General features: G+C 39.1%; 1 protein-coding gene across 2 annotated transcripts in view; it reads right to left on the reverse strand.

The window, feature by feature from the left end:
- Positions 1–11,943, reverse strand: part of b3gat1a (beta-1,3-glucuronyltransferase 1 (glucuronosyltransferase P) a) — a 154,006-nt gene extending 142,063 nt beyond the window's left edge. The window contains exon 1 of one of the 2 annotated variants that reach the window (XM_088345199.1): positions 11,322–11,943. The gene's annotated coding sequence lies outside the window, so the exon portion shown is untranslated. The remainder of the gene's footprint in view (positions 1–11,321) is intronic. The other variant, XM_088345200.1, reaches the window with a different exon arrangement.
- Positions 11,944–22,106: the final 10,163 nt, after the last annotated feature.

Consider the following 22,106-nt stretch of genomic DNA (forward strand, 5'->3'; position numbering starts at 1 on the left):
AAATATTCCATGACTAGGCTTCAGTTTGGAACAGGAAAACACAATGCTGATTTACAGCGCAAATTTCTGGCGTAGAACATGATGCTAGTTTTTGGCATAAAAGAAGAAGTTATGGATCAGGAGTCTCCAACTTTTTTCAAGCAGAGGTACTTATTTTTTTTTTTTTTTAGTTATTTATGTTTTTATCTTTTACTTATTTGTGCAAGAGGCACCCAGGTTCATACGCATTTAGAAAATAAAAACTTTAAAATCATGGTATTACTATGTTGCTACTATGTTATTACCTGATTAATTATGGGATCAACCAACTCAAAGTAATTTAAATCGAAAACCACATTACCCTGCATTGGTAAGCTATTTTCAGAACATGACCGCGGCACCTCAGCTGTCCTTAGGGGGCACCCTGGTAGCTCGCGGCCACCACATTGGAGACCCCAGCTTTAGAAAATGATGAAACTACTTTTCAGCAAAGACAGAGACTCTGGTTTCCAGCTTAGAAGAAGACCTTGTTTTTAGCGTACACGCCAAGACTAGTTTCTGAGGCAACATCACATGTGAAATTATTATTATTTAGACTTATCAGTCGTTAACAAAGAGGTCAGATGAGAGCACGATTGTTAGGATGCGACACGCCACGGTCAGATGGCAGATGAACTCTACGACACCAGACCTGTTGCATGCAACCCGCACTTGACTCTGATCAGAGAACTGTGTAGAGATCAATTGCTGCTGGATTTGGGTTTTCCCTTAATGTTCCGAATACCTAGCCTGCGTATAAAAGTTCTCCATCTTTTCTGGACTTCATTAACTTGAAGAAGGGGTATTGCCTCATGTGCTGTCCCTTCTTAAGGTTTCTTAACTTTCCTCATGCTGAGGTTTTTGAGTGTTCCCTTGCTTTTATATAGGTTTCAGATCAGGTGATGTTGTAATGTCGATCTGAGTAGCCCTTCAAAACTTTTTTTGATTAAGGGCTATACACATAAACATAACTTGACTTGTCTTAACTTTGCCAGCAGTGTGTATTTTCTCTTTTGTTGTCACTGGTGTTCTCCCTTCTCCTATGTGCTGAGTACCTTTTGTTAAATCCCTTTGCCCCCCAAAACTCTCTTGTCATTTGGTTAATGTGTCTGTGCTCGGGTCCGTCTCTACAAAACACAAAAAAACAATATTAGTGTTAGTTGACCTCTGTCATGAAGTCCTGCTTTGTCTCCGTCTGGTGTACATACAGTAGCTTATATATAGTATATTGTGCCTACAGTACTGTGTGCATGCGGCACCATCACCAGGCCGCACTGACTGTAGGCTAAGCTCCTTTTCCTTCTTATTGTATATAATTGAATCAATCTAGGGAGAGGTGATGGTGGTGTTGAAGGGCGGGTTGTCATCTCTCCTGTTTTTCATTCACTGTGTGTGTGTTTGCATGAGCAAAAGAGCGCTCCAGGAGCTTTGTTCATTGTTTTTTTTTTCTGTTCAGCCCCAAAGCATGGTAGAATATGTGTCATTGTGGGGGTGTTTGAGGGGGTAGGCGCCTTTATATGAATACGCCATGTGACTGCGCCTGGAGTAGCATCCAGCCACTGTCCTACTAATCTCTGGCAGGCCTGATGAATGTGAACACAAGTGACACTGCACCGCCAGCTGTCCCTAATACAACCTCATATTTCCCAGAAAGCAGCACTTGCCTGAGGGTCCATAGCCTAGTACAAATACCGATAATGAGATTATGCTTAAAACAATCATTAAAGTGAGGGAGGCTTATATAAATTGTTTATCATTAGGGGATAAAGTTTTAACCAGCAATTCCTAATATGCAGTTTAAGAAAAAACTAATGTGATTATGGTTATGTACTAGTAGAATTAGTATCTGTTATAGATGACTACTTAAGAGTTCAAAAGTTAAAGTTACTCCCCAAAAATTACTAGTATCCAACTAGCAGTAAATGAAAGCGTGGCATTGTAGCCACTTTCTATTCACACTTGTCAGAGGTGAAAATGAATTCCCACTTTGCCTTGCATTATTTATCATCTTGCTGGAAACAGCAGAGCGAGGAAGAGTATCTCACTTCCATCCGACCAGTGTCACCTCAACTCTGTGATTGTGCTCTTGTCGAGAGTGACTCGTCTTCCTCGTCTCAAGCTCTTCGCCCTTCCTGTCATGTCTACCACCTTTGATGGAAACCTTTGTCAAATAGCCGAAACAATGCCTGGTGAATTCATCGGCTGCAATATTTTGAGAAAATACTCAGAGTTGTGGTATGCACTCAAGGCAATCAAGCCCAAAGGAAGCTAAGCTGACAGAGGGAGGTCAGTGCCAATCTCATCCAAAAGTTGTTTTGATATCAGTAGTAAACCTCGATAATACATTGAAAATCCAAACTCTAACGGTATGGTAACAATACTTGGTCATGGGCTTCCAAAGTGATTGTAATCATCTGTTTATGGTGAGGTTTTGTGAATAGAATAGAATAACATAGAATAGAGTAGAATAGAATAAAATAGAAAGATCGTAAGATAGTAAGATCTTAAACCCAAGCCTGACACAAAATTAAGCCCAGGACGGGCCTAAAATGTCCATCATAACGTTTTGGTTGGGTTTAATCACAAAAACATCAGATTTCAATCAAAAATCAGAATTGAGCCTTAAGCTCTGCAGTGATAGTGAGCCGCACAATTTGAAGAAAATTCAAAACCTTTATGTGTGCCTTATTGTCATGAAAATATAGTACAAAAAATTGTGAAAGAGACACCCTTGATTCCATATTTGCATTGACCTTTACCATAACTATATATTGGGTCCAAGTGTGCAGGCTATGATATTGTTAAGCTTCAAAAAAACCTAAGTCATGAATTGTTTTGTTTTTTTTTTTTTTTTTTAAATCATAGAAACATAATAAAAATAGTAAAAATTCTATTCTTCTTTCTGCTGATGTCATGATTACCCAAGTGGAGCCACCTGGGGTAATCATGTGGCGCGCTGGAATGTGCTTCCTGATTGGTTAATGCTCCCTTTTTAAACGCGTTACGCGGAGAACTCTTGGTCGGAGGATTACTTTTTACCCCGTTTGACTCGCCTGATTTTGCTGTGTATTTTTGACTTGTTTACCTGATTCTGCCTGCCTCCGATCCGACGTGCTTCCGTTCCACGCTACGATCTTCTCTCCAGTCCCGGTAAACTCGACCTGCTTCCGTCCCACGCTACGATTGGCTACGTGTCCCGAAGTTGTCTTCACGGCGTTGCTGCTGACGTTCGACAGTCATCGCGTCTCCCGCTAACCCTGTACGCTTCCCCAAATAAAAGACTTGTAACGAACGCTCTGGGGTCTCCTGCTCTGTTCTGGTCCGCCCTGACAGCTGATGACTTTGTACATAGTATGTATACATTTTTTTCAAAATGTCATGCTGCAAATAATAAAAAAAGATATTATAAATTAAGAAAAATATACAAAAAAAGAAGAAAGAACGAATCGTTTCGATAAAAACGTTCTTGTTCCATTGGGATTAAATATATGCTAATATTATCTATAGTTTGCTTGTTTTACGATATAATTTTCGTCAGTTCTACATTTTAAGAGTATTAAGATTTTAAAAAGGGTAAAACAAAATTGGGATTTTACAAATATATGAAAAAAAACATCAAAGTTTTATTTTTCTTAATTTCTTTATTTCTTTGTTTCTTTCTTTCGTTCTTTCTTTCCTTCTTTTACCACCTTTGCTAATTGTCAGTATTAGAGACATGTACTGTCGCTGTTTTTCTTTAGTTATTTTATTATTTTATTGAGCTAGGTGATATTTTAGTTTAGGTTTATATTTACAATTGTTGACAGTTCACACAATACAATGCACATTTGCAGCATCGACATAAAACAAGCAATTGTTCTCCCCAAAAGTAACTACCACCTCTGTGCAGAGGAGGATCTATTTTATATTTAGAGATTCCCAGCACCCACCGCTTGCATTATATAGCTCTGCAACACCTTCTGCCTCATTTTCTTTCTTCTTTCAGTACAGTTGGGACGAGATTACAGCCCGATGTCACCTTGTGTTCCAAAATCGCGCAGAATTATCATTACCTTCCCAAACATTTGCATTGGGCTTAATCCTACCTTCTTGTCAGGCTTCATACATGTCATTACAATGTGCAACGGCGTGTGAAATGCAGCCAAGTTATCATTGATGAGTTGTGTATTCGTGTGTACTGAGGAATTACTGCAGAACACCTGCGCTGCTTGATTCAGTCTATAATTGATGTCATTTTCTTGTACAAACAGACTTGAGCAAAATGATAACGATGGCATTTGAAAACAAGATGCAGGATTTACTCTATATGTCAGATTGTGTCTTGTTTGTAACATGCTGAAATTATTCTGTCAAGTCATACAACCCGCAATGGATTTTGAATGATAGCCAACAGATGATGGTCAGTGCAGAGACATGAAGATTGACAGATTTTTACTCCCACCACATTTTACAGTCATAACATTTAACTGTTTTAGAACTTTGAGGGAAGTCAAGGGCAGAACTTGTAAAAACATGTGAGATGGAAGACGGTGATGGGTAGAAACTGTCTAAACAATGTTTCTGAGAATTATCTTCAATGTCGATGCTTTTCTTTCAGATAGATTTGAACGTTTTGCTAATCTAGGATTCAAGGTTTAAACTTTACCTTTATTTGTCAAGGCCACTCATCTAAAACGTTTGTCTTTGGTATTAATTGTTTTCCACTTTTTGTCATTTGTGTGACGTTTTCAAAAGCATTGCGCGGAACAAGAGTGAAAAAGCAATTTATAAAGTCAAACGATTTAATGTTAAGCGCTAAACATGAACCCTATTGATTTAGATTCCATCAATATTTCTCGTCTATATTTCACGGCTATTATTCGCCAGCTCAATTTCAAGAAGTAATGGCTTTGAACAAGTTAAGAAGGGTGAATGTAATTCTCAAGAGAATATGTGCTTTTTAGTTATGTATAAATGTCAACCTATACAGTTTCCCTGTATTTTAATTGTTTCAAATTGTGTACACCGTATTTTTGTAATTTTTGTACCAGACTTTATTTATTTTTATTATACCGCTACATTTAATAAGCAACACTGAATTTACTGCAAGTTGGTAAAGAACTAAGAAAAATGCTGTAATGATTGTGTGTTTATTTGGTAAATAAATTAACCTTCAGAAATTATCTTTGTTGTATGTTGTATGTTTTTATTCTACATGGTCTGCCTTGCTGTGAGTGGATGCCGTGTGTGGTTTGTAAGGTTTATTGTCGCTTATTAAGAGGAATTGCAATCATTAATAGGGGGGAGCAATTTTCTCAGATTTTACCTTATCAGTATTTGCTTCAGGTTAGAAGAAGAAACCAAACAACATCTGACACAAAGTTAAGCTAGTAATATTATATTCAGAATCAGGTTCTGAAGAATATGAATGTAGTATAAATGTTAATCTTGTTTCATGTTCACAAAGGACCCAAGAAACTACTTGTTCTTTCCTCTCTATATCACTTGCAGCGGTGTGACACACCCAAAAAAGCAAAAATGTACCCCCAAAAGCTCTCTGTGGCACGTTGGGCTACTAGTAAGCTGCATTTAGCACTGGCTACAATTATGACTTTTGATATCTTAAATTAATATTAATTAGGTACAATGATGTACAATATATCCTGTCCTTTGTTTTTCAATGTGTTCTGTATTTGAAAATAATGAGAAATACTGGATTTTTTTTTTAGGAAGATACCAGGAAAGATTATTAATCAATTTTGAAGATTTCATTTTCACTAAAATATATATATTGTTAAAATATATATTTAAACAGCACATTATCTTCAAAATATGAACATGATTATCGACCATTTTTAGGCATAGATCGGATTTCAATAAATAATTAAAAATAATTCAGATTTAAAAATAAGGGACTTTGCTGTATGATTGGCCTCTCTTAAAGTTGATTAAGAATAAAATAGCTACATTGAGTTTTCTTGAAGTCCTAAATATCATTGTGTATTTTGTATTTGTTCTAATCCTAAAATGTTTAATCAAAGTACAATAGCTCCCTACATTTTACTGAAACTTTTAAAATCTCAGAAAATTTTGATTTGTCTTTGTCAGAATTACTGATAGTCAATCTCGCATATGCAGCCCTTTTGAAGTGAATACTGAAATCTTAAAAAATACTCCAAGTAATCAAAATGTTAAAGTAGTTCATCAATTGACTAACTAATGAATTAAATAATCACGTCAGGTTAAATATAAGATACTGTGTTAAAACAATAATGATAAGTATTTGGTTAATCATTTTTATGCCACCTTCTCTGACTAATTTATTTTCCATTTATTGTGTGGTTCTTATTTTGTCATAAGTCTTGGCTTCTACCTGTGAGCCCTCTTTTTAAACTAAATTGACAACTAAACAAAACATATTTTCGACTAATATCTTGGGTGTTTGTTTTTCCTTTTTAAATGCATTAAGATCTAATATAATTAAAATACTGAAAAATGGTGTAAAACAGCACTGCTATTACTTCGGGGGTACTGATAATTGTAAGGATGTCCCATCCCTAGTCGTGACTACTTTATCCATCCATCCATCCATTATCTGCACCACTTATCCTCAGTAGGGTCACGGGGGTACTGGAGCCTATCCCAGCTACCTTTGGTCAGTGGGCAGGGGACACCCTGAACTGGTTGCCAGCCATTCGCAGGGCATACAGAGACAGACTACCTTTCACTCACTTACACCTATGGACATTTTGAACTGGCCAATTAACCTGACATGCATGTTTTTGGAAAGTGGGAGGAAATTTCTTTGTCATGTTTACAATGTTGGAAAAGTGATTAAGTTCTTGGTGAAGTAATTGTAAGTTCTTGAAATTTTTGCTGTTTCCAAACAAGCCTGCTTAAAAATGACACAAACAATGCTTTCTGGCTGCTTTGCTTTGCCATTGAATTTCTTCTTCCCTCATTTGTTTTTATGGCATTGTCCTATGGAGCATTATCTCTCCCTATGGGTTGCGCCCATGTGGATAGGTGCATGCCAAACCTAAACAGGGCACTATAAAATCCGTATTAGTGTGAGGATTACCTATCAATTATGTACATTAATTATGGGCAGCGCTTCCCAATGGTGAATTGTAATGGGAAGCACTTCCTTCATGGGGAGAGAAACGTTTGTGACTCTGCAAAATTCATTATTCACACCAGATTCCTTATCTTAATGGTACTAGAGAAATTGGAAATTGGCTTTGAAGGTCCTTAGAAAGTGCTTAAATGTGGCCATAAAAATAAGTATGAACCCTTTAATTTATCAACAGGTCAGTTCTAATTTAATATATACTGTACAATAACTGCAGCCTCATGTTCTTTATCCCCTTCAAGCACAAATGCAGACGACAGGACAAGGTGTCTGCTCCCATAAATCGAACGTGACTGCTGTTTGCTGACATTGGCAAGCCGCATAGAAACTAAATATATGCGCGGTCAAAGAGTGCTGTTGCACGGGAGCACGTCGACACCAGTGTTGCAAACAGCTGGGGGCAATGCACACGCGCATACTGTACAGCATATTCAGTATGCACACTCTTTCACAGCACGTAAGCTATAGAATTCAGAGACTGGCCAAGATATTTTTGCGCTCCCCTGCAGCAGACAAACGGGAACCAGATTAAAACAGTGACAGTCAGATTAGCCGCTTATGTAAAAATAGTTTTTCATTGACATGTCTTAAATCGTGATGAATTACCTTATTTCCTGGAATATAAGGTGCACCGGATGATAAGCCGCAAAAATAGTTTTGGGTAATATTTCCTTTATATATAAAGCGCACAAGATTAAAAGGCGCAGGGAATTCAAGCAACAGGAAATGGCTTGGGTTGCATAAAAATAAAAAGTAGCATACTTGTGCAATGATTGAACAGTCAGAATATATCACTGGTCACAAATAACATTGAATGCAATGGGAATCAAACCCGTATCACGGCGGGGGGCGTACCGGATCCTATCCAGTAGACTACTAGGGAAACATACGACACATGAAAAGGCATTCGTTTTGATCTCATCATCACATTATTTTTCGTAACAGAACCACATTTTTCCTGTTAATTTTGGGCAGAGACACAGGAATGTTGTCGGACATTAAAACGATCAATGGTACAGTATTGTATCACCAAGTCGTAAGAAATTTAAAAAGCACACAAGATTCAGAACTGAAAGTAAAGGCATTTTATAAAAGTAGGTCGGTTGTGCTGAACTGAATAAAGAAAAAGACACTGGGTGAAGTAATTTGTTTGTCCTGAACCGTAGAAATAAACACATGGCTGCATGTATTTAAAATGTACTTAGTTTGAGTTGAAAAAAATTGAAACAAAATTTTATACCAATTTTAATCACTTTGTGTTTTCTCTTTTCTTTTAGATATCTGGTACTGTAACTAAAAATTGTGTGCTAATAAGATGAGCCGTATGCATTTTCATGTATTGTCTGTATCCTTAGTGGTCTAGTGCACTGGTTCTCAACTGGTCTGACTTCAGGACCCAACAATCGACAATGACAAGCTGCTTGGGTTGAAGTAAATCAAAAAGTCCACTTCTCAAATGTATCCAATAGTAGAATTGTGCAGTGTACTATGGGCAGAAGAAGAAAATCACAATAAAATGGGGTATTCTTCCTCACTAACGCACCGATTGACTGAACGGATAGAAGAGCATTATCACCACCTACTGATGAGGAGTGTAATTGACCCCCTGTTTTTTTTTTCTTGTTAGCACTATTTCGCCAAGGCAAAGGCCTGTGACCCACTGAAAATAGTCCCACTTTTGGGTCCTGGCACACTCATTTAGAAACACTGGTCTCGTAGTTAGAATCTGACTTGCACCCTGTCGCTATCCCAGTTTGATATTCATTGCAGCCACTGTTGTGCCATCGTAAACAATCATCCATGTCCCTAGCAGCTCAGTGGTTAAGGATACGGTGCTCTTACCGTTGCTATCCAGTTCAAACCCCGTTGCCACTGTTGTTATGCATTTTTGGTCATGGGTAAATGTATTGCCTGATAAATAATTATTAACAATTATGGTTAGGCATTTCCAGTTTTGACGGCATGTAAAGGGCGCTGGATTGGAAGGCGCACTTTCAAATTTCCGGCCAAAATAGGGTCTTTTGGTGCGTCTTATAGACGGAAAATACGGTAAATCCACCCTATAAGTTACAGCCCACAGATATGTATAATTATTTCCAAAATGAGATTAACCCACTTCTATTAAGTAGTATGGGTGTTTTGAGTTGTATTAATAAGGAGTACGGTCTCTGTGGTGAAAAAAAGGGGTGGATCACAAGATATTTTACCCTGATGTCATGCAGGGTGTCAGCAGCCCGCAACCAGACCAGTCAGAACTTCCGGGCGGTTGGACTGATGCATGCTGACATATGACTAAGGATTTCAAAGTGGAGTTCAGACCTTTGGCAGCGCAGTCTCACCGTGCAAGCTTTTCCTACGGCGTTAAGCGCCTGAGCTCACTGCAAAAATACACATTATGACGCAGGTAAATAAATATTGGGCTTTACTACCTATACTCACTCGCTGCCAATGTCAGGCATAGACGTCAAAGTTTTTCTTGGGCTGGCAGCGATAGAATAGAGTCAGAATTACACGAGGATGTATGATGGGTTTGGAGAGACAAAAAAATAGTATTCTTTGAAAATAAATCTTTAGTAATTTATATTACAATAGGAATCCACCTATCCATGCAATCAATAGCTTGACCATTACAGGGTCATAGGTGTACTGGCATATGCACTTCTCAGGATGCTTTTGAGAAGGCAATGGTATGGGGTTGATTCTGGGCCCGAGTTCAAGGTACTGGTCATTGAAAAACCTCATATTGTGATAAAATGGTATTTCTGTAAAATTATGTCATTGTTATGTTGGATATTTTGTAAGTATTATTAGTAGCAGTAGTATAAGTGATTGGTATTGGTATGAGTGACCAATCAAGAGCTCAGTGTTGTTGATCACTAAAAGAAAATACTAAAAATCCTTTGATTATTTAAAATACTCTTTTCGGATTTCAATGGATAGTACAGTAATCCCTCGTTTTTCGCAAGGATTGCGTTCCGAAAAGGACCCACGATAGTCAGTTATTTATTTTTTAAAGACTGTATTATACATTGAAACCAAAGAACAGTCTCAAGCGTTGTTTAACAAATAAAGGTACTGTACATTAAATATGTTTCTGTTTAAATAACTTCTGTACTATCAAATTATAATTTCAAAAATAATCTTGCTGCCAATATGCACTAATTCCTGACACTTTCACTTTTTTATTTCGGATGATGTTTTGTGGAGACTGTTGGTAAATCAAAATGTCGCGCAAAATGCGTTTATGTTCCTCTAGCCTACATGCCAACCTTTTGATAAAAAAAAGCAGTAGCTTTTATCACACACTCTCCTTTTACCGTCTGCAGAATATTAAAAACAAACAAATATGTGTTTGTTTAAAACCAGTAGTCGCAAACCTTTACTAAAATGCAAATCTAATGTGATCACTGGTGTGGTTTATTCAAGCACTAAGACTGTAGAATCTCTTCAAACAAAGTCAGAATAGTTTTTTGTTTACATTGAAAAAGTGGTAGATTGAAAATGTACAGGTGGGGGGGCAGCAGTAGTCTGACAGGTAAAGCTTTAGTGTTGCCTAGCAGTTATTTTTTTATTATGGAAAAAGTTGTTGACAGTTTTGGCATGGAAAATATGCCCTATATTATGTTTGCACTCATAAGATTGCATTTTAAATTTGTCTGGACGTCTTAGACGTCTCAATGTGAATTTTATCACAAACGGTCAAGGTCGGAAAAAAAAAAACAATTGTGGAGGCTTCCCCTTTTCCGCTCCTCTTTTTGTTTTCTTCTCCAGAGGAGTTGTTAGGCGAGTAAACGGGAGCGCAGCTGCTCCCTTGGGTCACAAGCGAAAGTGGGTCTGTCAAGGTTTGGGTCTTGACAAAACTCCCGTCGATGAGCACAAGGAGCACAAAAACTTCTGCATGCACATCCTGAGGATTATCGCCGCATCCCTTTTTCATCAAGACCCTTCTCGCACTTCCAGAAGCAAGCACCCTCACATCATGCAACCCTCTAGGTGAAAGCAGCCCCCCTTCACATCCTGCACAACGGCAACCGAGGGGACAAAGATGGCACCCCCCCCCCCCCCCTCTTTGCGCCTGATCAGCATGGAAATTGCCTCATGTCTGTCAAAGCTGCTTTGCATCCTTTCAAGCGGGACCGGATAGGAGGGGAGAAAACAGGAAGACAAATTAAAGCTTTTTTTGTGTCTTTACCTTTTGAACGACTTCAGTGCGCGCCTGCTATTCCCAGCGCGTGCGTGCAGAAGGCGAGCAGGACTCCCATTCATTCCAGGATTCCAGGTTTTGTCCCCGCTGGGTTTTGGGTCCCCTCTTCTTCTTCCTCTCCTTCCGGCAGTCAAAGCATCCTTTTCTGTTCTCCTCTCATCCTCGTGACGGAGATGTGTTTCTATCTTTAAACTCAAAACGTGTGGTGTTTTTTATTCAATGGCTTTCTGTTCTATTCCTCCCTCCCTTCTGCTTTTGTCCCCTTGCGCCTCTCTGCTGGCTGGCTGGAGCGCTCTGTCGAGACGGATGAGGCGGCTCTGCGCGTGCAAAGGCATATGTGAATGTGCTTATGCTAAAGGAGGGGAAGAGGGGGCGACTAAAGTAGCCTCTTAGCTGCGACTGAGACCACCCCTCTCTCCTCCTCCCCTTCTAGAGATGGGCTTCCTAACGGCGTGTACCATTAAACCTTCAGGATAGGGTGGCTTGTCGCTTTGAGGGCTGATGCAACGTCCAAAAAGCAGTCGGATTAAAACACGTTGACATGAAAAACATATCTTCTGTCAGTGGTGACTTCCTGTTGGAGCACCCCCTCAATGTCTTCCTTTCAGATCCGAGTTGTATTAAAGAGAGTTTCTTGCTTGCAATAAAATAATATAAGTATTTTGGCAATAGGTTGCGTTTATTCTGGACAAAGGGGACGTTGTGTAATACATAAAGCATCGTGTCATGCTCGAGTGGTTGCACATCTGCACGTGCACGGGCGCGCCTTCGGGATTGGGCGGGATGCAAAGGGCCAATGCATGCACTGCACCTGCAGAATTTCAAGCACTCTCCAAAACATTTTGCAATCCCGTAGTTGATTCTCTTTATTTTGTTAAACGGTCGTGTATAATAGTATAACCAAGGGATAGATTTGCTCTTGGCATTGGATGGCATGTAGGACATTTTTAAGTGATCACATAATTTTGGCGGGGACACAACTATGGCAGCTCAAATTGGTTGGGAGAGACACACCCTCCGTTCATGCCAAAACTACAACCTGGGTAGAACCATAAAAAATAAATGAGACTTAAAAACATTGGCTAGAGCTTGGGTCCAATTTTCATTTTGAGCAATTTCTGGAATTTGCTACTCGCTTTCTGAATCAGTTTATCATTTTTAGGCTTAAAGTCCCAGTGTGTAATATTTGAACACCAGGTGGCACTGTTGTCCAATGCGAACACAAACCATTGCATTCCACAACAAGCAACAAGATAGCAGAAAAACATGGCGGCAGCTTAAGTAGTGATTCCACTTTGTAAAAGAAATACAAATTTCTCGACCTATAATTATTTTTTTAAATAAAAATGAACAATGGTATGATCGTTCATGTATTTTTGCTTCATATTCAAATCAATGTTTGTTTTACTGAATGAATGTTTTTGTACCACTAGGAGGCACGAAATATTACACACTGACCCTTTAAAAAATCACCAAATTCTCAATATTAACAATACGACTTAAGATCAAAATTAGTTACTTTATATTATTTTTGCATGCATCAAAATGTTGGTACCTTTAATTTTGTAAGTTGTATTGTTGTTCTAACTGATATATTTTTATATTGAATTTCATTTGGAATGAAAATGATGACAATTCAACCATTTTTTGCATTTTTCTAATCTATTTTTTTCTACAAAATAAGTCACATACAATGGTTGACTGTCAGGAGGACCAGAACAGAGCAGGAGACCCCAGAGCGTTCGTTACAAGTCTTTTATTTGGGGAAGCGTACAGGGTTAGCGGGAGGTGCGATGACCGTCGAACGTCAGCAGCACGCCGTGAAGACAACTTCGGAACACGTAGCCAATCGTAGCGTGGGACGGAAGCAGGTCGAGTTTACCGGGACTGGAGAGAAGATCGTAGCGTGGGATGGAAGCAGGTCGGATCGGAGGCAGGCAGGCAGAATCAGGTAAACAAGAAGGCACAGGTAATCGGGAGAGTCATACGGGGTACAGAAGTAATCCTCACACGAAGGGGTCTCGGCGTAGCGTGCTTACAAAGGGAACATCAACCAATCAGGTAGCGCATTCCAGCGCGCCAGATGATTACCCCAGGTGGCTCCACTTGGGTAATCATGACAGAACCCCCCCCCTCAAGGGACGGCTCCAGAAGTCCCCCAGGAAAAAAAAATAAACCCAAGACACGTCACAAGGAAACACAGGTAAATCAGGAGAGTCAACTCAGGACAGGCAGAATCAGACAGGACAGGCAGAATCAGAACCGGCAAAAACAGGACAGGCAGAATCAGAACCGGCAAGACAGGAGAGTCGACTCAGAACCGGCAAACAGGAGAGTCGACTCAGAACCGGCAAACAGGAAAGGCAGAATCAGAACCGGCAAGACAGGAGAGTCGACTCAGAACCGGCAAACAGGACAGGCAGAATCAGGAGAGTCGGAATCAGGACTGGCAGGCAGCGGAGTCGGTCTGGCAGGCAGGGGAGTCGGAGTGGCAGACCGGAGAGTCGAAGTCGGACTGGCAGGCAGCGGAGTCGGAGTCGGACTGGCAGGCCGCGGAGAGTCGAACTGGCAGGCCGCGGAGAGTCGAACAGGCAGGCCGCGGAGAGTCGAACAGGCAGGCCGGAGAGTCGAACAGGCAGGCCGGAGAGTCGAACAGGCTGGCCGGAGAGTCGAAGTCGGACTGGCAGGCAGGGGAGTCGGACAGGCAGGCAAGGAAGTCGAACAGGCAGGCATGGGAGGTAATCATGACAGTTGACACTGTGTGGTACTAGAGCCCATCTGCCCTCCTGCAAAATATGTCATTTAAAAACTGTATTCAAAAATGTTATTCAGTTATTTATTGAAGTAAAGTATGACTTTCTACATTTTTCCAATGAAGCAAACACACTTTTTCACGTAGGAAACAGAAACTCAACTCTCTTAGTCTAACTAATTGCAGTCTAAATAAGGGTGTATTCCTATTTCTGTGCACATTTAAATAGTACTGAACATATTAGCAGAAATATTCCAATACTGATCTGACTGTGCCCAGCATGTTTTTCTTTTATTTATTTTCTGGGGGTAGCACTACACGTATGATTCAATCAAAAAAGTAAAGAAAAAAATGTAATGGAAACAATTACATCAGCTTGGTATTGGTGTTGGAAATAACTCAGGATTTGAGCGCTCATATTGGTATCAGGCTAAAAACAAGTAGTATACAACATGGATTTTGTAAATGTTTGGTATTACTGAACTGTAAGGAATTTTTTTTTTTTTAAATATTGTAAATTTTTGTCTTGATGCAATCCTAATTTATAGCTTTCATTTCAATATCTTCAAAATGTCAATGACATCAAGCATCCATCCATCCATGCATCCATATATCCATCCATCCATCCATCCCTCGCTTTCATGGATATTTGAGTCATACCGTTTCCCAAACCGTGGTTCAAAGGTTTTTTTTAATATTCAAAGTAACCTAATCGATTTGAGGAAAAGCACAAATAAATTACATTTCCCAAAGTGTCTTTTTTATTTCTCAGTCTTCATTGATTCACAGAGATGGAGGGACGAGAATGGCAAACCCAGGACAATTCCATCCCATAAAACATCTCATTTCAGGCGTCACTGAATAAAGAACCCGTCAGTGGCGAAGGTGAGACAGCGTCTGGTAGGAGGGTCAAAGGCATCATCTTGGCCGACACGTATCCTCTGAGCTCACATGGCAGACTTGGCTTCGCTGCCGGCTCGGGGATTGGAACATAAAGGTGGCGGCACATTACCAGCTTTGGAAGCTGCACAGGGGAAAATAAGGCTGAGGCGAGCACAGAGTGCAGCATTTGTCAAAAAGGAAAGACTCGCACAGAGTATCTCAAGATTTAAGGTACAGATAATTCATTTTTACAAATGGACATTTTCTCTATAAAAGGAAATTATTCACGGAAATAACCGACACAAAAAAAAGTTACTAAGCTGTGTGATGATGAAATTGGAGGCAACAAGAAAACTCGATTCAATGCCTACCTGCAACATTCCGCTGCAGAGTGTTAAAGGTATTCCCAAATATAAAAAATGTAAATAAAAAGGATATGTTTTTTTGCATAAAATCGATGGATATATTTTATCAATATATTCAAATAATGGTTTTTGAAGACGGCCTGTCTTGTCTTTGACTTCCTGAGCTGTGACGTCATATCAGGAACACCAGCACCCTAGCAAGCCAGTTGCCATTTTGTTATTTGTGCAAAGTTTTGGTAGTTTTTGTGAAGCATGCCTAGGTGTTGTGTTGCAGGTGGATGCAGTAATGGTACAAGGGACAAGGCAAACACCATGCTAGCCGGCCGAAGAACGCATGGTGGGCAGCCAACGAGCGCCAACCCGGAGCAAAGAAAACAGGAAAAACCTTGGCAGTCCCGACGCGGGGAGCTTGCCAGACAAAATCCAGGCATAAAAATCTCTCATGTTTTAGATAAATTTACCGTTTTAGAGTCGAAAAGGGTGACCTATGTGAATTGTGTAGATCAAAGGAGAAAATGTTTCGAGGGGTTCATGAGATATTGCAGAGAGTGAACCAGAAGATTGAGGTTTTGAATTAAAATCAGTGTAGTTCACGTGGGAAGGGGTAGTTGCCTGTTGGCCCATGCAACTTTTATGCTACAATCAAGAATCACCTCCAACGGAAGATACAGCAAAGGATGTATCAAACCCAATTATTTTGTTTCCAGCCAATCAGGCTGGAGAATGGCACATGATACATAGATTAGATTATAAACAACCTAGTAGGATGCAAAATGCTAAGATTGATCATTGCAGTTCATGGAATTCTTACATGGAAACATGCCAAACCAGTTTGTTGAATAATTTGGTGAGTTTGTGTTTTTAATTTCTCTGCGCATGTACCTTCGTGACAACATTACGCTAGCAACTATTTTGTATTGTTGGGAATTGGCGCTGAATTGCCAAGGGAGGTGTTGCACAGAAGTGGAATAAAGAAATCCAGACTAAATAAGTGCAACTTGAACTACTATTTTTTTCTCAACCGTAGGGCGCACCGTTTTAAAAGCGGCAGTCTTCGTAGCTGGTTCTATTTGTGTATCTAACACTACACAGGGTACAACACACGATAGGAGGCGGGAGCACTCTGCTACGACAGCGTTACAACAACAGACAAGCAAACAAGTGTGTGTATTTCAAAATACAATGGGAGCGAACTAAGTTTTTTTGTTTTATTTAAGTATCAATTACAAAGTTAAACACATGAATGAAACAACATTTTAAGAAAAGAACTGCTGCACAACTCATATATTTCACCAGTAATCATATCAGACAAACATTCCGAAATCTTTGTTTCCGTCCTGTGCAGCTCCTTTAAAATGATGCCGGCGAACAAAAGTCCTACCAGACATGTTAGCCCAAGCGTCGACAATCCATTATTTTCATTATAATCCGCTGGAGGTTTCTGCGCCAAAGTAGTCTTGACACCGTTTTATAAAACGAAAGCCCCAAGACAATAATACCAAAATGTTAGATACGCTATGGCGTTAGCATGCATGAGTACTTTCGAAAATTGAGTGTGACGTCACGTGTCCTCTTCTGCACAAGTGGGACACAGGAGATGTACAGAAGTCACAGGGGATTGCATAGAAATCTCATTTAGTTGAAAACGTAAATAATCTCACAGAAACATCGGATTTCAGTCTTGCGGCGGGCACCCAACCCTAAGGCCACGAAGCTGGTTTACATCCGCTACTTTACATCAATGGCAGAGCACGGTATGGCGCAATATACAATTTGAAAGAAATCTGAGACTTGTATGTGCACTATATGCTCGCAAAAATAAAGTAGTCTTGCCACCGAATGTTGGCTAAAGCAGTACATTTGCCATTTTTTTTTTTAAATCTTTCGTTTTATTTCATTGACCCTTCATAAAGAATACACTTCTCTGTCTTTGGGGAACAGATGAATGGGAATTGTACCTAAATATTCTATATACCATTGTCAAAAACCTCACTGAAGATCAATGAAACACTGTATGGGTTGACAAAGCTCAATATTTTGTCGGGTTATACAGTGTAATAAAACATATCTCCTCCACACCCTTCTTACCTTTTTAACCACCGACTTATTTTCATGCCTGATAATTAAACCAACTGCGAAACAGCGGCAACGAACACAAACGAAAAGCCACAACTGCCTACCTAAAGGACGGCAAACAAAGAACACACGCTGTAACGGTAGAAGGTAAACTGACTCCACACAGATTTTAGAGTTCGAAGCACGCAACTCCAACAAAACAAGGCCCCCAGCAACATGGTAAGCAAAGTTCCAATTCCTCCAAGCAGAAATTGCCGTATGCAATCACTGTTCAGTACAATTTCTGACTTTTTCGAAGCTGCCTCACATGTTGTCTTAACGGGATTCGCCATTTTCAAAGTGTTGTGTTCCTTCAATGTCGTCACTGCTCTAAAGGAAATAAGTCACTCAGGTTAACTTCGAGTATAAGGTTCTCAAGTCCCCCGGCGCTTGGGATATTTTGCAACATATCCCCCTATTTTACCTGTAAGTTTAGAATCCATTGATGTCTTCTCTCCTTATGTTGAGTGTCAACTAAACTAGAATCTCTTACGTGTGGCTGGAAATTTAAATTAAAAAACGTGTGCCCTGGTTCCAAATCAGTGAACTTCCATGATGCATACAATCGTAAGTGGTTTGCATTTAACGCAAAGCTGAGAAATAAAATAGGAATTGTCCTAGAATTTGTTGGAGTATGTTTATTTTTAGGTCTATGTTATCTGGACCTTGACCAAACTCTTCAGGCATATTGCAGCCTTTCTTCAAAGGACCAAAATGATAAGTTTTAAGTTCAGTAATTGTAAACATGGACACCAGTACTATTTGTTTTATGAGGGGGAGCAAACCCCTACCTAAAAAACACCCTGGAGAGGCTGCACTTACCCAAGAAATGCCACAAGTAGTGGTTCCCCTACGACCCATGTGGTTAAGGGATCCGCGAACCGTGATTTGCATAATTGTGGGGAGGAACATTACACATTCTGTTCTTAATTTAAAAAAGTATATACACATGTTTGGGATTACAGTTAAGGGGCAGCAAGTTATTTTCTTACTAACGGACAGTGTTTCCATATAAGGCAAATTATTCATGGAAATAACCATCACACAAAATAAAGTCATGAGGCTGTGTGATGATGAAATTTGAGGCAACAAGAAAAGCTCTCAGATGAACCAGCACCTACCTGTAATATTTCCCTGCAAAGTGTCAACAGTATTTTGGGCTTTGGTCAAAAAAAGTGTCATGCGGATGTTTGATATTAAAATCTATGATCATTTGCGTATGTAACATGAGGGCTTCATTGCTGAGGGAAAAAGATGTTTAGGATTTTGGCATGGGCTTCGTGGTGCCCTTAGCAGTAATATGTTTGCCTCCTGCCAGACATGCCAATTCCCTCCATTTAGACCTTATACAGTGCATCCGGAAAGTATTCACAGCACTTCACTTTTTCCACATTTTGTTATGTTACAGCCTCATTCCAAATTGTTTTAATTTAATCTCTTATCTCAAAATTCTACACAAAATACTCCATTATGACAATGCGAAAAAGGTTTTTTTTAACTTTTTTTGAATTTATTAAAAATAGAAAACTAAGAAATCACATTTACATAAGTATTCACAGCCTTTGCTTAATACTTTGTTGATCCACCTTTGGCAGCAAATACAGCCTCGAGTCTTTTTGAATATGATCCCACAAGTTTAGCACACCTATCTTTAGGCAGTTTTGCCTATTCTTCTTTGCAATAAGTCTCAAGCTCAATCAGGTTGGATGGTGCACAGCCATTTTCAGATCTCTCCAGAGATGTTCGATCGGATTCAAGTCTGGACTCTGGCTGGGCCACTCCAGGACATTCACGGAGTGGTTCTGAAGCCAATCTTTTGAGATCTTGGATGTGTGCTTTGGGTCGTTGTCCTGCTGAAAAATGAACCTTCGCCCCAGCCTGAGGTCAAGAGCGCTCTGGAGCAGGTTTTCATCCAGGATATCTCTATATATTGCTGCATTCATTTTTCCTTCTATCCTGACTAGTCTGCCAGTTCCTGCTGCTGAAAAACATCCCCACAGCATGATGCTGCCACCACCATGCTTCACTGTAGGGATGGTATTGGCCTGGTGATGAGCGGTGCCTGGTTTCCTCCAAACATGGTGCCTGGCATTCACACCAAAGAGTTCAATCTTTGTCTCATCAGACCAGAGAATTTTGTTTCTCATGGTCTGAGAGTCATTCAGGTGCTTTTTGGTAAATTGTAGACGGGCTTCCATGTTCCTTTTACTAAGGAGTGGCTTTTGTTTGGCCACTCTACCATACAGGCCTGTTTGGTGGATTGCTGCAGAGATGGTTGTCCTTCTGGAAGGCTCTCCTCTCTCCACAGAGGAACGCTGGAGCTCTGACAGAGTGACCATTGGGTTCTTGGTCACCTCCCTGACTAAGGCCCTTCTTCCCCGATCGCTCAGTTTAGAAGGCCGGCCAGCTCTAGGAAGAGTCCTGGTGGTTCCAAATGTCTTCCATTTACGAATAATAGAGGCCACTGTGCTCATTGGGACCTTCAGAGCAGCAGAAATTTTTCTGTATCCTTCCCCAGATTTGTGCCTCAAGACACTCCTATCTCGCAGGTCTACAGACAGTTCTTTTGACTTCATGCTTGGTGTTTGTGCTCTGACATACACACTCAACTGTGGGACCTTATATAGACAGGTGTGTGCCTTTCCAAATCATGTCCAATCAACTGAATTTACTGCAGGTGGAATCCAATTAAGCTGTAGAAAGATCTCAAGGATGATCAGTGGAAAAAAGATGCACCTGAGCCCAATTTTGAGCTTTATGGCAAAGGCTGTGAATACTTATTTAAATGTAATTTCTTAGTTTTCTATTTTTAATAAATTAAAAAAAAAGTAAAAAAAAACGTTTTCACATTGTCATAATGGAGTATTTTGTGCAGAATTTTGATATAAGAGATTAAATTAATACAATTTGGAATGAGGCTGTAACATAACAAAATGTGGAAAAAGTGAAGCGCTGTGAATACTTTCCGGATGGACTGTATATCATTTTCTCAGCTTCTTGAAAAACCTTTAAAAAATCACGCATAAAATAACATAATCAAAGGAATAAGAATACGGTTGCCTATACACAGCAACATATTTTTTTTTTACTCAGTTGGCAGGAAATTATGTTTTTTTTAAACATTTACAATTTTTTTTTAATGTTTCAAATATATTGTTCGTGGAAAAAAATAAAATAAATCATCCGAAAAATGAATAAAATGATCTCATCCAGAAGATGGTAAATCAATTTTCTCATTTTAAACATTTAATACATTTACCATTAAACAATTTATAATCCATGTATGATTAGTTCCCTTAAAACAACTCTAGCATCTGGTACCCAAAATGTATTTTCTTATTTAAAACATTTAACAAGATCAATCATCTTAAAAAAATAGTTGTTACTTCGTATTTTTATTTGCTTTGTTGCGCCGTCTCGTGTCTTTACAAGTGGTGCTCGTAGTTGGTGTTTAATCAAACACTATTAACTTGCTTTGTTTTTATATATATATATATATATATATATATATATATATATATATATATATATATATATATATATATATATATATATATATATATATATATATATATATATATATATATATATATATATATATATATATATATATTAGTTTTTCTTTTTTGCTCATTTTAATCATGTTCGCTTATATGGTTGATATTATGTTGGTATTATACAAAATCATGCATGGACTTGCTCCCTCATATCTTTCAGATTCAATTTCCCCCGAGCCTTTACTCTGAAAATGCTGGTCTACTAGTGTTCCCAAGAGCCAAGAAGAGATCCGCAGTGTTCTCCATTCGGGCCCCGGTGCTGTGGAATGCACTTCCCCCTGAGATTCGATCTGCAACCTCGGTGGAACTGTTTAAATATAAGCTTAAAACACACTTCTATTCTATGGTTTATGAATGACCTATATTTCAAGTTGACAATATCTGTGTATTATTTGTTATTGCAACATCTATTGCAGCCTGGTTATCCCGGAAGGGGATTACCTCATGTGCGGTCCCTTCTCAAGGTTTTTTCATTTTCCTCATGTTGAAGTTTTTTAGTTTTTTTCTTGCCCTCATGTAGGTTTTAGATCAGGGGATGGTGTAATAATAGTCTGTAGTTTGCAATAATCTGTTGTCTGTGCAGCCCTTTGAGACTCTTTGTGATTAAGGGCTAGACAAATAAACATGACTTGACTTGACTTGATGATATACTGTAAATCACTATGAACATTTGAAGAACAGTTTGGCGAGATGTCACTGCATTTGTGTTTCCTGACAAGGAGTTGTGAGAAACAAAAATGGGAATCTCAAAAGCGATACTGCACCTGGTTTTATTACAGAAGAAGTATCTTATTGCAAACAAGTTCTTTACCTCATTTATTTCTGAATTATTAAATGTTTTACATGTTTTGCTTATTTACACTTAACTTTATTCCTGTAACTTTGTGCAAAGAAAGATTTTTTAGTTATCAAATTTATTGTTTACAGTTTTTAAGCGCAATATCCCTGTTATACACAGTCTTACTTCAGATGCTCCTGTCATAATTCCAAAACACTTATAAAAAAGAAATATTTTATTTCCTGGAAAATGATCTTATTGCAGAAAAGTTCTTTACCTCATTTATTCTTGTACTGTTCGAGGTTTTAAAAAAAATGTTTACTT

The sequence above is a fragment of the Urocampus carinirostris genome, chromosome 10, assembly GCF_059441175.1.
Source record: "Urocampus carinirostris isolate Australia breed hairy pipefish chromosome 10, RoL_Ucar_1.0, whole genome shotgun sequence".
Lineage (NCBI taxonomy): Eukaryota > Metazoa > Chordata > Actinopteri > Syngnathiformes > Syngnathidae > Urocampus > Urocampus carinirostris.